The sequence below is a fragment of the Pristiophorus japonicus genome, chromosome 1, assembly GCF_044704955.1.
Source record: "Pristiophorus japonicus isolate sPriJap1 chromosome 1, sPriJap1.hap1, whole genome shotgun sequence".
NCBI classification, from domain to species: Eukaryota; Metazoa; Chordata; class Chondrichthyes; family Pristiophoridae; genus Pristiophorus; species Pristiophorus japonicus.
The window spans coordinates 350,271,463-350,289,082 of NC_091977.1; the positions used below are offsets into that span (position 1 = coordinate 350,271,463).

Below are 17,620 nucleotides of genomic sequence, written 5' to 3' on the forward strand. Positions count from 1 at the left end.
TGCTCCATACATGAGGGCGGGTATTATTACAGCCCTGTAGACCATGAGCTTGGTGGTAGGTTTGAGGGCCTGGTCTTCGAACAGTCTTTTCCTCAGGCAGCCGAAGGCTGCACTGGAGGCGATGTTGAACCTCCGCATCAATGTCTGCCTTTGTTGAGAAGAGGCTCCCGAGGTATGGGAAATGGTCCATGTTTGAGGGCCGCGCTGTGAATCTTGATGACTGTGGGGCAGTGTTGTGCGGCAAGGACAGGCTGGTGGAGGACCTTTGTCTTATGGATGTTAAGCATAAGGCCTATGCTTTCATATGCCTCGGTGAATACATCGACTATATCCTGGAGTTCAGCCTCAGAATGTGCACAGACTCTGGCGTCGCCCGCGTACTGTAGCTCAACGACAGAGGTTTGGATGATCTTGGACCTGGCCTGGAGGCGGCATAGGTAAAACAACTTCCCACTGGTTCTGTAGTTTAGTTCCACTCCAGCGGGGAGCTTGTCGACAGTGAGGTGGAGCATGGCAGTGAGGAAGATTGAGAAGAGGGTTGGAGCGATGACGCAGCCCTGTTTGACCCCGGTCCGGATGTGAAATGGGTCTATAATAGATCTGCTGGTAAAGATCACGGCCTGCATGTCGTCGTGGAGCAGGCAAAGGACGCTGACAAACTTTCGGGGGCATTCAAAATGGAGGACGCTCCGTAAACCCTCATGGTCAACAGTGTCAAAGGCCTTTGTGAGATCGAAAAAGGACATGTATAAGGGCTGGTGCTGCTCCCTGAATTTTTCCTGCAGTTGTCGTGCTGCAAAGATCATGTCCGTTGTTCCCCATAGGGGACGAAATCCCCACTGCGACTCTGGGAGGAGCTCTTCGGCCACAGGGAGAAGACGGCTGAGAAGAACTCTAGCGACAACCTTCCCAGTGGTTGATAGCAGGGAGATTCTCCTGTAGTTGCCGGTCGGACTTGTTCCCCTTTTTAAAAATGGATATGATCACTGCATCTCTGAGATCTCCCAGCATGCTCTCCTCCCTCCAAATGAGAGAGATGAGGTCATGTATCCGCGCCAACAGCACCTCTACGCCATATTTTAGCACCTCAGCAGGAATTCCATCCGCACCCGTAGCCTTGTTATTCTTGAGCTGTTTTATGGCTTTGCATACCTCGTGCAGCGTTGGGGTTTCACGGAGGTGGTGGCGGGTTGCATGCAATGGGATGGAGTTTAGAAAACTCGAGTCAAAGGCAGAGTCTCGATTGAGAAGATCTTCAAAGTGCTCCTTCCAGCGGGCCCTGGCAGCCTCGGTGTCCTTGATGAGTGTTTCCCCGTTCTTGGCCAGGAGTGGGGTGGGGCCTAGTGAATCACCTTCCCGCTGTCTTGTGACGTCACTCCTTGTTTTTTGTTTTTAAATGGCTGCTCAGCTCCCTTTATGCCACTACTTTGCTCCCGCTCAAGCTCAAGAAACAGAATCTCATCTTTCTACTAGGCATTTTACAGTCTTTTGGCTTTAACACTGAGTTTAACTTTGGATCTTAACCACCACTTCCATTTTCTCTTGGACAGCAGGTGCTGGTAACGGAGGATGGCTGCACCAGAGAAACTGGGAGTGGAGGAGGTCTGGGCTGGTACTTGGGGTGAGGATCCCCTATCGGTACACAGCCGGTGGGGTGTCTGCACATCCCGGGGTCTACCTGTCTTTCTTCCACCACAGTCCTGAGCTATGGGCGCCTTCCCCTCAATTTTCCATGCTTCCCGTTACCCTCTGCTATTCTACTGTAACCATTTACACCTCCTCTGGACCCATCTTTTGTTTTCATACTTGTCTCTATCACCTCCTTTTGCCTTGCACCTTTATCATTTAATCACTGCTGCCCTCAACCCCACCACAGACCTCTGTCTCTTTTGTTCTTTTCCTGTCACCTTTTCCCAGACTCGCTGCTTTCTTAAAAGCTGCTCATCTCTAAAGTCTTCCAATTCTGATAAAGGTCATTGACCTGAAAGGTTAGCTCACTCCATTTCTCTCTCCACAGAGCTGTCAGACATGCTGCACCTCTCTAGTATTTTCATTTTTTATTACTGAAACTCCCTATTGTTCTGTGCATGCCTAAGCTCTCACATACTGAAACTCAGCTGCATCTACTTTCAGCACAAGCGGGTAGGACCAGATTTCTGATTGGTCACTTGGAGGACGAGACACACTCAACAGTTTACCTGGAATGTGAAATTTGATCCTGTCCATGAGACCCACTTCCTGTTCCCTTGACCCTATTCCCACCAAATTGCTGGCCGCCCAACTTCCTTTTCCGGCTCCCATGTTAGCCGACATTGTTAACGGTTCTCTCTCCTCAGGTACTATCCCTCTCTCACTCAAATCTACCATCATCACCTCTCCTCAAAAAAACAACCTTCGACCCCTGCATCCTTGCAAACTACCACCCCAGCTCCATCCTCCCTGTCCTCTCCAAAGTCCTTAAACATGATGTCGTCTCCCAAATCCGTGGCCATCTTTCATGCATTTCATGTTTTAATCCCTCCAATCCAGTTTCCGCGCCTGCCACAGTACCGAGACAGCTCCCATCAAAGTCACAACTGCCATCTTTTGTGACTGTGACAAAGGCAAATTATCCCTCCTCCCCCTTATTGACTACTCTATCCTTCTCCAATGCCACTCCACCTGTTGTCCAGCTGGGAGGGACTGCACTCGCCTGGTTCCATTCTTATTTAATTGTTGCCAGAGAATCACCTGCAACGGCTTCTCTTCCTTTGGGTAGCGAGCCAATTAAAGGTTAAAAGACTATCAAATGAGCCAATAAGGTCAAAGAAGGCGAGTTCTTTTCTGTAAATTGCACCAGGTAAAGTACAGCCATTTTGACCATGTGGTCTCAGAAGGACAAAGGCCTGGCTTAAAGCCAAGAGCTTGTTGCTGCTGCCAAAATAAAGTTACATTAAAACTACAACCGGAGTTCATATTTCATTGGAAATTAAGAGATCTAACAATTTTGGTGTCACGAACAGGATCGCTGAGGAAAGAAACTGAATTTTGGACATCGGACCTACATACTGAGATAAGGACTCCTCTTTATAAAAGTCCTCGGTCAAAAGTCTAAATTCGCCTCTCCTTCTATGTGATTCCGAAAGCCTCCGGTTTGCGAACCCTCCGGTTGGTAGTCGGCTCGAGGTCCCATAGACGTCTAACTTCGGCGGTGTGTTAGTTAATTAATCACCGACCTATTGATCGGCTAGAAAGCCTGCGACTCGAGACCCCAGTAAAGAAATCAGTATTATGGCAGCAGGAGATAAGAGCAAAGAATTGCCTACAACTGTTAACGGTAGGCAGGCACCACTTGAGGTTTCGATAGATGAAGACCTCGAACAGTTGAAAGAATACATAGAGCAACAATTCAACTTATCTAAAACCTGTATTAAGAACGAACAAAAATACAGTACCTCCAAAGGACAATGGTCCTTGGATGAGATTAAAAGGGTCTGGGAAAAAAATAAAGAGCGAACTAGATGGTCCCTAGCCGTTATGGGCCAGATCCGAAAGCGGAATGAAATTACAATGCGTTCCCAACATGATCGAGAACTGACCAGTACAAAGGACCAATTGCAAGCTGTTTGTACACACCTGCGACAGAAAAAACTTGAACTTGAAAAGCTGGAAGCGGAAGTTAAAGATCTTAAAGGTGAAATTAAAGAATGGAAAAAATCATTAGGTCAAGAGACAGTAAAAGGAAAAGGAAAATGTATCAGTCAATTCCCAGGGTACGCATGTTTGGATAAATTAAAAGCGCAAACCCGAAGACACGACCGAGGAATAGATACGGATTCTGAATCCTCTGACGATACAGGGTCAGAGGATGAAGAATTAGGGGTGCGCTTTGCCCCATTTAAAAAAAGACGAGTTGTAGTCAAATCAGAAGAGACTGCGGATGAGGGCGGAACCAAAAAAATAAGGAAAAGGGTGTATGCAGAATACTTATTTCATGATCCGGCAGACCCAGAGAAAATTGATAAATGGTCCAAGGAATTGCCCAATCCAAAGAAAGAGGGAGTGAAAACGTGGGACCAATTGGACCGCTTAAGAAATATATATCAACTTCATCCCTGGGACGGAGTGCAAATTTTGACCATAATGGTGCCAAAAACACAGGGAAGAAAATTGCACGACAAGGTAGAAGCAGCTTTGGAGCAGGATGAGCAAGAATTAAACGCACGGTGGGAGGCGATTAAACACTGGCTGCAAGCCTTCAGTCTAGCTAAGACAGACTGGGGAAAAATTGCAGCCTGCCAACAGAAAGGAACAGAGGAGGTCCTGGAGTATGACGAGCGGTTTAGATGCACGTGGCTAGAACATTCGGGTATGAATAATACGGATGAGGAAATGGATGGACAAGTGTTTGGACCCCTGAAAGCAGCTTTTGTGGCAGGTCTAAAGCCAGAACTGTCCAAAATGCTTAAGGTAGTGTTACCGGACTGGGAAGGTAGAGGAACTACCTTTGCAGCATTGGTGGATCGATGTAACCAATTAGATCGGGATATGGGAGCTAAGGTCCGAGCTGTACAGGCTATGGGATGGAAATCCCAGGATTCCGATAAACAGTTATAAGGAAAATTACCCGGAAAATGTCATTATTGTGGGAAAGGTGGTCACTGGGCCAAGACGTGCAGGGCAAAACAGCAAGGTCGTGCCTGGGGAAGAGGACGCAGCCAGGGATACAATTCAGCCAACAAACTAGGATTGTCACAAGATAACGATCTCATAGAAGCATTTAAGCGATGGACAATACAACAACAGAAGGTGTTACTTGGGATAGCAAAAAACGATTAGAGCCCATTCTGGCCCCCCTCCTCGCACTAATACAACAAAGGGGAGATGGGCTATATATAACTGAGAGAGTGGGCGATAAGGATGTGGACTGTCTTTTAGACACAGGGGCGGAATTAACATGCTTACCCCTACAATATGGAGACTTTTTGTCGTTGGATGGTAGGGCACGTACAGCCTATGGAGTTGGGGGTCATAAAATGGAAATTAAAAGGACAACACCGGTACTTATAGGGCTGGGTCCACATGAACTAACCACGCCGGTCTGGATAGGCCCAGTAGATCAACCCCTTTTGGGAATGGACGTTCTAATCCAAGTAGATTCATCGTTGCATTTCGAGGATGGTCGGGTGACATGGTCAATTAGAACTTTGAAGAAAGAAAAATTGAAGGAACACCCGATATGGGCTAAAGATAAGAACGATTGTGGCCTACTCCAGATGGAGCCTGCGTCATTTACCGGGACCAAGCCTCCATGCACTAAACAGTATCCCATCAGTCCAACTGCCATCGCGGGAATCTTACCGGTTATTCAGCAATTGGAGAAACAAGGTGTGCTTATTAAAACGCATAGCTCCTCCAATAGCCCCGTGCGGCCGATACAGAAATCTAATGAGACTTGACGTTTGACTGTCGATTGTAGGAAAGCTAACCAGTGTATTGATCAAAAAGCTCCTTTGGTCGCAGATCCCTCCACCATTTTTAATGCCCTCAAACCAGAACATAAATATTTCTCGGTTCTAGATATGGCCAACGGATTTTGGTCGGTGCCTCTTCCACAACAGCCCTACGGTATTCCACATGGCTTTACAAAGCCATTTGCGAGAATTACCTCCCCAGTCATCCAATATGTAGACAATATCCTGCTAGCTTCAAACACGGAAGACCAGCATCAACAAGATTTACAAGCTTTGCTGGACCACCTTTGGCTGAAAGGACATAAAGCCAGCATCAACAAAGCACAAATATCCCAAGAAGAGGTTGTATACCTGGGACAAAAGATTTCACAAGGAAAGAGAGAGAACTTACCCAGGATAGAACTGCAGCCATTCGGGCTGCTAAAAAACCCACCACTATTCAGGAACTAAGGTCTTTTTTGGGATTGTGTAACTTTAACAGAAATTGGATTGACTCCTTCACACAGCTTGCTCAGCCACTGAATGATATTTTAAAGGGGAAACGTGCCTCTAAAGAAGCCATCACCCTCACTAAGGAACAGCAAGAGGCCTTCCTGAGTTTGAAAAAGGCTTTATGTTCGGCACCGGCTTTGGGAATCCCCGACAGTGGTAAGCCATTTATCCTGTTTGTCCATGAGAAAGAAGGATACATGACAGCTATACTGACACAAGAACATGGGGATCGGCAAAGACCTATTGGCTATTAGTCGGCAAAACTGGATGCGGTAGCCCTCGGATGAGGAAGTTGCCTAAGGGCCATGGAAGCTTCATATCGAGCAGTAATGATCACTGCGGGTCTAGTCCTCGACCAAAAGCTGATTGTCAAGTGTCTCCACACCGTACATGCTTTGCTGTCTATGAATAGAATGTCTCAGGTCACGGCAGCTAGATGGACCCGCTGGATAGCAGTTTTGGAAGCTCCTAATCTCCATATCGTCCGGGCCAACCCGGTTAATCCCGCAACTATGCTCCCGATGTCAGAATCGAGGGAACAAGAGGGGGAAGAATGTGAAGAGCATGACTGCGTGGAGATTTTAAAAGAAACAGAAGAAGCAGTCTTAGCAGCAGAGGAGCCTCTGCACAACCCAGACCTCATCCTGTTTACAAATGGTTCCTCCTTTGTTGACAATGGTACCAGAAAAGCAGGATGGGCAGTTACAACCTTATATGAGGTAGTGGCAAAAGGATGTTTACCCTCAGGAACGTCAGCACAACAGGCCGAGTTACGGGCCCTGTCAGAAGCATGTCGAATAGCAGAAGGACAGACAGCTAATGTTGACACAGATTCGCGTTATGCTTTTGGAGTCGCTCACGACTTTGGTCTGTTATGGCGGAAAAAACGATTCCTCACTGCTGCTGGTACACCTATCCGAAATGGAAAAGAAGTCCGAGACTTACTAGAGGCCATACAATTACCTCAGGAAGTGTCCATCCTGAAGTATAAGGCCCATACCAAGGAAAATACCACAGAAGCACAGGGAAATGCCCTAGCCGACCAGGCAGCTAAAGATGCCGCCTCACAGGGCGTTCCCCCAGAAGAACCAACACAGATGTGCAGATTGAAAGCACTCAGGACTCTGACACGAGACCTTCAAACAATGCAAGGCGAGTGCTCCCCAGAGGAAAAATGGACATGGATTGAGGCAGGAATTAAGCTATGTGAAGATGGTGTCCGGAGACAAAGAGTTACCGACAAGCCAGTCGCGCCACAAGTGCTTATGCCTTTTTTAGCCCAACAGATCCACTCGTGGGGACCCTTGACCTCACAACAGATGACGGCACGGTTCCAGAAAAGCTGGTGGGGTCGGGGATTTAAAAAACATGCCCAGCTGGTAGCAGACCGCTGTGTGGTCTGCCAGAAAAATAATTCTGGACCCATCACGGTAATGCTCCAACTGAGGCCCCCTGCCCCTGTCGGACCATTCCAGCATCTGCAGGTTGATTATATATCTCTTCCTTCATGACAAGGATACACTAACATTCTTGTCATGGTCGACAGATTCTCTAGATGGGTAGAAGCTGTCCCAACTAAAAGAGCCACAGCCAATCACATTGCAACGGTCTTGTGTAAGGATTACATTCCCCGATGGGGAGTCCCGAGTAGCATTGACTCAGATCAGGGAACACACTTCACAAGAAGTCTGTAGGTTACTGAACATTACGTGGGATTTACATTGTCCTTATCATCCACAATCATCAGGACAAGTAGAGCGAATGAATCGAACTCTGAAACAACAGCTTGCCAAATATCACCAAGAAGGAACACCATGGCCCCAGGCACTACCAATAGTGCTGTATAGCATTAGGGCAACCTCGAACAGAACTACAGATCTAAGCCCATTTGAAATTATAACAGGAAGACCCATGTCGCTGCCAGGAACTATTGATTTAAGGAAAGCTGATGTTCACTTAATGAGTGACACTTTGTTATCATACTGTCAGAACCTAACCAATGCTATTAGTTCTGTTTCCCGACAGGTATCGGCAGCTTGGGGTAATCCATCCGAAGGAGGACACGACATCATCCCGGGAGTCTGGGTGTATGTGAAAAAGTTGCATAAAGAACCTTTGGGTGCCATGGGAGGGACCTTATCAAGTGTTCTTGACCACCCAGGCAGCTGTTAAAGTCCAAGGAAAGAAAGCCTGGATCCACACTTCATACGTTAAATGAGCACCCGTAACTGAAGCTGAAATCAAATAAGGACAATTACTTTTTGCCAAAATGTATAAATTTACTGTATTACTGATTGTAGATATTCTAGCATAGGCCTACTTCTTACTAGCCGACCCTCTGCACCAAAGGGAAATAGTAGAGTACCAAGGGAATTACATGTAAATACCTTTTTATATATGTCATACATTTATGCCAAACAAAGTAACATTTCTAGTTGTTGGGTGTGTGCGCATATTCCTATTCACTCAAAGGGAGGGATTCCCTTGAGGCCAGTTCCCTTCAATATCTCGGAAATGACGGAGTGGATAATTAATCAAAACAAAACAGGCAATGCGTTTCAGGATACGGAAAACTGGGCACGTAAATGGAAGTCAGCAGGTTACAATCTGACTACCTTTGAAGGGGGATACCAACCATGCTACAATAATTCCAAACGGCCCCCATTTTTTGTTATCACTAATACAATGGGAATAGGAAGACCGGGGGAATCGGTCTGTCTGATTAGAAACATCAAAGGAGGCCAAAATATGGGGTATAGTAACTGCTCCCAGAATTATAATATAATCAAGCCACGGAACCGCCTAAACCGGGGCGATGTGGAAATTTTTAACGTAACGGGGATTCTGAATAAAACAGATGGAAAAGCCTGGACAGGCCCCGGAGTGTTGCTGACAAAGAAACAGCTAACATTCATTGCCTATAATGGCACCTATTGGGTGTGTGGCCACAAGGCCTACCCTTGGCTGCCCCAGAATTGGACGGGATCCTGCTATTTAGCCTACATTGTGCCTTATATGTATCATATAAAGTCACTGTCGAAACATTTACACCGTTCTAAGAGAGCTATCATAGAAACAGAGAGGTTTTTTGCCATTCTGATCCCCAGGTATGGGACCGCCAGACTGGCAAGGGAATCCATTAACATGGCATCCGTTGTGGAACGGGTAGCCAATGATACCTCAGAGGCCCTAGTTAAAATCAATGCAGAAATGGTAGCAATCCGCACAGTAGCCCTACAGAATAGACTGGCCCTTGATTACATCCTGGCTGAAAAGGGAGGTATTAGCGCCCTACTCGGAACTGAGTGTTGCACGTATATCCCAGATAGCTCCGAAGAAATTACCCACTTAGCGGAGCATATCCAAAAGGAGGTAGAAAAACCTAAGCAGCCCCATCATTCACTTTGTGGAGCGGAGCCACTGAATGGCTAGGTTCAATAGGAACTTCATTGGTGGAAGGTTTAATTCTATTGGTTGTAATTATTTTACTTTTATATTGTTTGTTTATGTTGATTAAATGTTGTTGCAGCCAGGCGGCTGTAGCTGCTGTCCCGCATGTGAGACACCTTGCAGGTCCCAGCAGACCGTCTGTACGTGGCACAGGGGTATGTTGTGCTTAAGGGAAGGTTGTTTACTGGTTGAATTAAGATATTGATTTGGATTAAATTGGAATAAGGTTAATTAACCTACTAAAACCAGACTTCCATTGTGGCCACGATGGAATTCGGGTCGGTGTAAATTTGTGTGGAAGCTACTAGTCCGGACATGTGGCGAAACACATCAACAAATTTTAGAAGAAAACTCTTAACATGTATGAAATTATTTTGTAGAATGTTTAACCAGTGATACCTGATGTTTTATGATTCAGTTTGTGAAAGAATCAAATGGGGGATTGATAGAGAATTCAAACAGGCTGCATTTAGACAGGTTGAGAAAACACAGACTCCCATGTCTACGTGTGACTGAGCACATTGCATTAAGTCATCAATCAACTTGACATTTTAGGACCTTTAGGTAGCGAGCCAATTAAACGTTAAAAGACTATCAAATGAGCCAATAAGGTCAAAGAAGGCGAGTTCTTTTCTGTAAATTGCACCAGGTAGAAGTACAGCCATTTTGACCATGTGGTCTCAGAAGGACAACGGCCTGGCTTAAAGCCAGAAGCTTGTTGCTGCTGCCAAAATAAAGTTAAATTAAAACTACAACCGGAGTTCGTATTTCATTGGAAATTAAGAGATCTTACACTGCCCTTGCTCATCTGCTGCTGAAGCACTCATCAATGCCTTTGATACCTCTAGTCTTGACTATTCGAATGCACTCCTGGTTGGCCTCCCACATTCTACCCTCCGTAAACTAAAGGTGATCCAACAATTGACTGCTTGTGTACTAACTCGCCCCAAGTCCTGCTCACCCACCTCGCTGACCTATATTGGCTCCTGGTTAAACAACGCCTCAATTCCAAAAATCTCTTCCTGGTTTTCAAACCCCTCCATATCTCTGTAATCTCCTCCAGCTCCACAACCCCCCGTCTCCCCACTTCTGCCCTTTTGAGCATCCCTGATTATAATCACTCATCCATTTGTGGCCATGCCTTCTGTTGCCTAGCCCCTGGAATTCCCTGCCTAAATCTCTCTGTCTCTCTATCCTCCTTCAAGACGCTTCTTAAAACCTACCTCTTTGACCAAGCTTTTGGTCACCTGCCCTAATTTCTCCTTAGATGGTTGGGTGTCAATTTTTTTGTCTCATAATACTCCTGGGAAGGGCCTTGGGACGTTTCACTAAGTCAAAGGCGATATAAAAATATAAGTTATTGTTGCTGTAATTAAAGTTCTCTGCAATGTGTAATTTGATCCAGTCATTGTCAGGCATGCTATAGAGTTCAAAGTCCATTTTTTAAAATATTCGTTCCGGGATGTAGGCATCCCTAGCAAGGCCAGCATTTATTGCCCATCCCTAATTGCCCTTGAGCAGGTGGTGGTGAGCCGCCTTCTTGAACCACTGCAGTCCTTGTGGTGAAGGTACTCCCATAGTGCTGTTAGGGAGGGAGTTCCAGGATTTTGACCCTGCAACGATGAAGGAATGACAATATATTTCCAAGTCAGAATGGTGTGTGACTTGGAGGGGAACTTGGAAGTGATGATGCTCCCATGCGCCTGCTGCCCTTGTCCTTCCAAATGGTAGTGGTCGTGGGTTTGGGATGTGATGCCGAAGAAGCCTCAGCAAGTTGCTGCAATGCATCTTGTAAATGGTACACACTGCCGCCACGATGCGCTGGTGGTGGAGGGAGTGAATGTTGAAGGTGGTGGACTGCTTTGGTCCTGTATGGTGTCGAACTTCTTGAGTGTTGTTGGAGCTGCACTCGTCCAGGCAAGTGGAGAGTATTCCATCACACTCCTGCCTTGTAGATGGTGGAAAGACTTTGGGAGCCAGGAGATGAGACACTCGCCGCAGAACACCCAGTCTCTGATCCGCTCTTGTTGCCACAATATTTATGTGGCTGGTCTAGTTAAGTTTCTGGTCAATGGTTACCTCCAGGATGCTGTAACCATTTACACCTCCTCTGGACCCATCTTTTGTTTTCATACTTGTCTTTATCACCTCCTTTTGTCTTGCACCTTCAACACTTTTGTCATTTAATCATTCCTGTCCTCAACCCCACCACAGACCTCTGTCTCTTTTGTTCTTTTCCTGTCCCCTTTTCCTTGACTCGGCACGTGCTAAAAGCTGCTCATCTCTAACATCTTCCAATTCTGATAAAGGTCATTGACCTGAAAGGTTAGCTCACTATTTCACCCTCTACAGACACACTGCACCTTTCCAGTATTTTCATTTTTTATTACTGAAATTCCCTATTGCTCTGCTAACACTACTGCTTTCAGAGAACAGACAGCATTCACACTCCTGGGTTAGGAGCACACAGCATGCTCACACTGCCGATTTCAAAGGCGGCACAGCGGTCACACTGCCGATTTCCAATCCCCTGCCCTCTCCCCCCACCCTGATCCATTGTCCTCTCCCCTCTTCTGATCCCTTCCTCTTCCCCCCCTCTGATCCCTTGTCCTCTTCCACCCCCCCTCCCCACCGTCCTCTTCCCCCCACCCCCCTCCAGATCCCCCGTCCTCTTCCCCCCCACCCCCCTCCAGATCCAGTCCTCTCTCTCTCTCCACAACCGCCCCCCCCCGATCCCGTCCTCTACCGCCACCCTCCCGATCCCGTCCACGCCCCTTTCCCCCGTCCTCTCCCTCCATTGATCCCATCCTCTCCCCCACTCCGATCCGCAACATCTGGTGCGCACGAGTGGCACCCAGATGCCGTGCCAGCAGTCACAGCACTGAAACTCCCGGTTGTTTGGTTCAAGCCTGTGCTCCCACATACTAAAATTCCCTCCCTGTACATACTGGTGCTGCACTTAATTGGTTTTGTAGAAAAAAATATATAAAAAAACACAATCTTAAGAGACCAGCAGATTTCCGTGCCCCCAGTCCTGCTCCCACTGGCTATTCCCCCCACTCCCTCTCCAAGGAGTAGTTGAGGCAACTAGCATAGATGCATTTAAAGGGAAGTTAGATAAGTGCATGAGGGAGAAAGGACTAGAAGAATATGCTGATATGGTTTGATGAAGAGGGGTGAGAGAAGGCTCATGTGGAGCATAAATGCCAACATCAACCTGTTCAGCCAAATGGCATCTTTCTGTACTGTAGACTCGCTGTAATTCTATGTAAGAAGTGTGAAGGAATGCATTTTGGAATGCAGAATGAAGAGAGGCAATATAAATAAAATGGTACAATTTTAAAGGAGGTTCAGGAACAGAGAGACCAGGAGGTTCACATACAGAAATCTTTGACGATGTTAGGACAAGCCGATAAGGGTGTTAAGATTACCCTGTCACTTACGGGATCCTAGCCTTTATAAATAGAGGCAGAGAGTATAAGAAAGACTTGCATTTATATAGCACCTTTCACGACCACCGGACATCCCAAAGGGCTTTACAGCCAATGAAGTACCTTTTGAAGTGTAGTTGCTGTTGTATTGTAGGAAATGTGGCAGCCAATTAGTGTCTAGCAAGCTCCCATAAACAGCAATGTAATAATAAAAACAGATCATTAAGGTGATTGAGGGATAAACATTAGCCAGGACACCAGGGATAACTCCCCTGCTCTTCTTTGAAATAGTGCCATGGAATCATATATGCCCACCCAAGAGAGCAGATGGGGCCTTGGTTTAGCGTATCATCCGAAAAAGTCCCTCAGTACTGCACTGGCATGCCAGCCATGATTTTTGTGCTCAAGTCTCTGGAGTGGGACTTGAACCCACAACCTTCTGATTCAGAGGCAATGGTGCTACCAACTGAGCTACTGGCTGACACATAAGGAATAAGAAAGTCATGCTAAACCTTGATGGAGTCTCAGTGTGTGTATTGTGCCCAATTGTGGGCACCACACTTTAGGAAGGATGTCAAGGCCTTGGAAAGGGTGGAGAGGAGATTTACTAGAATGGTACCAGGAATGAGGGGCTTCAGTTATGTGGAGAGACTAGAGACTAAAGGTTTGCTAATTGGCAAATGAAGTTCAGTTAAATGCAAGGTATATATTTTGGTAGGACGAATATGGAGGTCACTTGTTACTTGGAGGGTGCAAGTCTAAGTGGGGTAGAAGAACAAAGGGATCGCGGAGTACAAATACACAAATCATTAAAAGTTGCGACACAGGTTAACAAGGCCATAAAAATAGCAAACCAAGCTCAAGGGTTTATCTCTTGAGGTATACAATTGAAAAGTAGGGAAGTTATGCTAAACCTGTATTGAACCTTGGTCAGACCACACTTACGAGTACTTCATACAGTTCTGGTCGCCATATTATAAAAAGGATATAGGAGGCACTGGAGGGTGTGCAGAGAAGATGATAGCAGAGGGTATACATATCAGGAAAGGATGAACAGGCTGGGTCTCTTGTCTCCTGAAAAAAAGGCGGCTGAGGGGTGACCCAAGAGGTCTTTAAAATTATGAAAGGTTTTGCTAAGAGTGGATACAGAGAGAATCAGAAGTTTACAGCACGGAAGGAGGCCAGTTCGGCCCATCGTGTCCGCGCCGGCCAACAAGAGGCTATCCAGCCTAATCCCACTTTCCAGCTCTAGGTTACTGCACTTCAAGTGCATATCGAAGTACTTTTAAAATGTGGTGAGGGTTTCTGCCTCTACCACCCTTTCAGGCAGTGAGTTCCAGATCCCCACAACCCTCTGCATGAAGAAATTTCCCCTCAAATCCCCTCTGAACCTTCTACCAATTACTTTAAATGTATTCCCCCTGGTTGTTGATCCCTCTGCTAAGGGGAATAGGCCCTTTCTATCCACTCTTTCTCGGCCCCTCATAATTTCATACACCTCAATGAGGTCTCTCCTCAGCCTCCTCTGTTCCAAGGAAAACAAATCCAGCCTATCCAATCTGTCCTCATCGCTAAGATTTTCGACTCCTGGCAACATCTTGATAAATCTCCTCTGTACCCTCTACAGTGCAATCACGTCCTTCCTGTAATGTGGTGACCAGTACTGCACACAGTACTTCAGCTGTGGGCTAACCAGTGTTTTGCACAGTTCAAGCATAACCCCCCCCTGCTCTTTTATGCTATGCATCGGCTAATAAAGGCAAGCATTTCGTATGCCTTCTTAACCACCTTATCCACCTGGCCTGCTACCTTCAGGGATCTGTAGACATGCACTCCAAGGTCCCTTTGTTCCTCTAGTGGTTGAAATAAAGGTGATAGAGGGATATGGGAAAAGAGAAGGCAGGTGGAATTATGACTACTGCTTGTGTGGACGATAAATACCAACACAGGCAGGCTGGCCTGAACGGTCTGTTTGTGTTGTAATTTCTACATAATTCTATGAAACATATATACTCCAGCAAAATTCTGGGTAAGGAAATTTCTCCTAACCGCTCCCATCACTTGCTTAGTGATTGTTTTAACTTGATAACACTCATCACTTACTCCCCAAACAAAGGAAATTGTACTTATCTATGCATTCTAACACTCTTCATAATTTTAAAAAACCTCTGGGAAATCTCCTCATAGTCTTTTCTGGTGCAGTGGAAATAGTCCTAGAATTTCAAATCTCTCAGCAGTTTCACATCTCTGGCATCATCCTGGTGAATCTATGTTGTATGCTTTCTATGGCTTTAATGACTGGAGCAAGACCTAGCTCTGTCAAGCCCGTGTGGTGGCTGGTGTGCAACGGCCACCACACGTTAAAAAAAATCCACGCACAGGCATCTTCCAGCCTTCAATATGTAGTTCAGGACTGGAATATCAGGTCCTTCATTGAAACACTTGAACTCATCCCTTAATGTTTCCACTTGTGAGGAAGAGCAGAACTAGAGGCCATCAATATAAGACAGTCACCAAGAAATCCAATAGGGAATTCAGAAGAAAATTCTTTACCCAAAGAGTGGTGAGAATGTGGCACTCGCTACCCCAGGGAGTAGCTGATGAGAATAGCATTTAAGGGGAGGCTAGACAAACATACGAGGGAGAAGGGAATAGAGGGTTATGCAGATAGATTTAGATGAGGAAAGACGGGAGGTGGCTCGAGTGGAGCATAAATGTCGGCATGGACTGGTTGGGCAGAATGGCCTGTTTCTGTGTCGTATATCCTACATAATCCTAGATAAACTGTAATTTTTCTCCTTGGAGCAGAGAATGTTAAGGGGAGATTTTTATCGGGAAGTTCAAAATCATGAAGGGTTTTGATAGAGTAAATAAGGAGAAACTGTTTCCAGTGGCAGGAGGGTCAGTAAGGCACAGATTTAAGGTAATTGGCAAAAGAACCGGGTGGGGAAAAAAGAGATTTTTTTTTTTACACAGCGAATTATGATCTGGAATGCAGAGCCTAAAAGGGTGGAGGAAGCAGATTGAATAATAACTTTCAAAATGGCCGAGGATTGTGCTATTCCCCCATGTGATGTGAGGAGGCATTAATCGAGCTGATCCTGTGCTCAGCTAACAATTGAGACACGTTCCAGCTCATGTCAGTGATCAGCAAGAAGGAGCAGGAAAGAGAATGGCTGAGGCCAACTAGATTGCATTCGCTGAAGCAATGACTTCAACACATAATACAATAAAAGGTCCCAAGGCGCTTGTCCTCTGGTTAGCTGTCTCAAATTTACATAGACTTACAAAGAATTTACAGCACAGAAACAGGATGTTCGGCCCAATCGGTCCATGCCAGTATTTATGCTCCACATGAGCCTCCTCCCACCCTACTGTTCCCATTGGTGGAAGGGTCAAGAACCAGAGGTCCCAGTTTTAAAGTGATTGGCAGAAGAACCAAAGGCTACATGAGGAAAAAAATTTTTTACACAGAGTGTAGGATCTGGAGTGCGCTGCATGAGAGGGTGTTGGAGACGTACTGAATCATGGCTTTCAAAACGTAATTGGACAGGTACCCGAAGGAAAATATTTTGAAAGGCTACGGGGAAGGGGGACCAGCTGAAGTGTTCTTGCAGGGAGCTGACGCGGGCTCGATTGGCTGGGTGGCCTCCTTCTGTGCTGTAATCATTCTATGATTCTACTTAATCTCACCCAATCAGCGTGTCCTTCTATTCCTTTCTTCCTTGTGTGTTGGTTTAGCTTCCCCTTGAATGCATGCATGCTATTCGGCTCAACCATTCCCTGTGGTAGTGAGTTCCACATTCTAACCACTCTGGGTAAACAAGTTTTTCTGGAATTCCTTATTGGATATATTAGTGATACATGGTCACGCCACATAATAGAAATGTCCACGTACACCCTGCAGTTTCTGGGGACTCTGCCTCACCATGTTTGTTACGAAGTCCTTTTCTGCAGCTCTGCTAATGATTCAATTAATTTTTAACTGAACCTGGGTAGCACCCTCTCATTACAATGCAATTGTCTAGTAAGTTGTTTGATAGTTGCTACTTAACAAAATTCCCAGCAAATCTGGGCGCCTTACCAAATGTGCCGAACCCGCCCAATGTGTGTCCCTCTATCTTTTCTATTATTGCTGCTGCCGAAATCTCCAGTGGCCAAAAGCTACCAGTCTTGCACAAGACTGGAAATACCGTGACTGGTATAAGAATGTTTGCCATATGTATTGCAGCAAACTGCAATTTTCTTGCAATGAGCATTTACAGTGGAGTTCTTCATTAATTAGCTATCGAAGTTGTTCTTTCAGACCATAACTGTGAAATACTCCCATCGAAGTTTAAAAATAATTACATTCCAAGAACAGTCTTTCCAGCTTTCCTTTATATAATAGAGTGGGGGGTCCATATTACGCGGAATATTGTTCGTTGAGCTCAATGCCACCCACCACTGTACTCATCAAAATTAAAAGCTGACCAAAATGTTGTATTCTATTAAATGGCACCCTAAATGTAATCCCATCTGCTTGCATACAGGCATTTCCCTGGACTCTGAGTTACTCAATACTGGCCTCCCAGATAGGAGAGAGTGAGAGGGGCCGTGTGCTAAAATCACGCAGCCACGGAGATGATAGCACTCCCATCGCAGGCCCCTCTTCCAGAGACTTGAGGACATAACTATGCTGACACTCAAGTAACCTCCAGATGGTATAAGAAGGGAGCAATGTGCGGCGGCCGGCCCGGAAATCCACGTGGTCCCGGCCTGCAAGACCATCAACAGGCCAGGATCATTGGAGGG

At 46.0% G+C, this 17,620-nt stretch overlaps 1 protein-coding gene across 2 annotated transcripts in view; it reads right to left on the reverse strand.

Annotated features, from left to right (window-relative positions):
- LOC139273493 (coiled-coil domain-containing protein 127-like) overlaps positions 1-17,620 on the reverse strand; it is a 68,804-nt gene that overhangs the window by 30,283 nt on the left and 20,901 nt on the right. The window contains exon 2 of one of the 2 annotated variants that reach the window (XM_070890399.1): positions 8,059-8,179. The exons of the other annotated variant lie outside the window; for it this stretch is intronic. The gene's annotated coding sequence lies outside the window, so the exon portion shown is untranslated. The remainder of the gene's footprint in view (positions 1-8,058; positions 8,180-17,620) is intronic. 2 annotated transcript variants of the gene reach the window in all.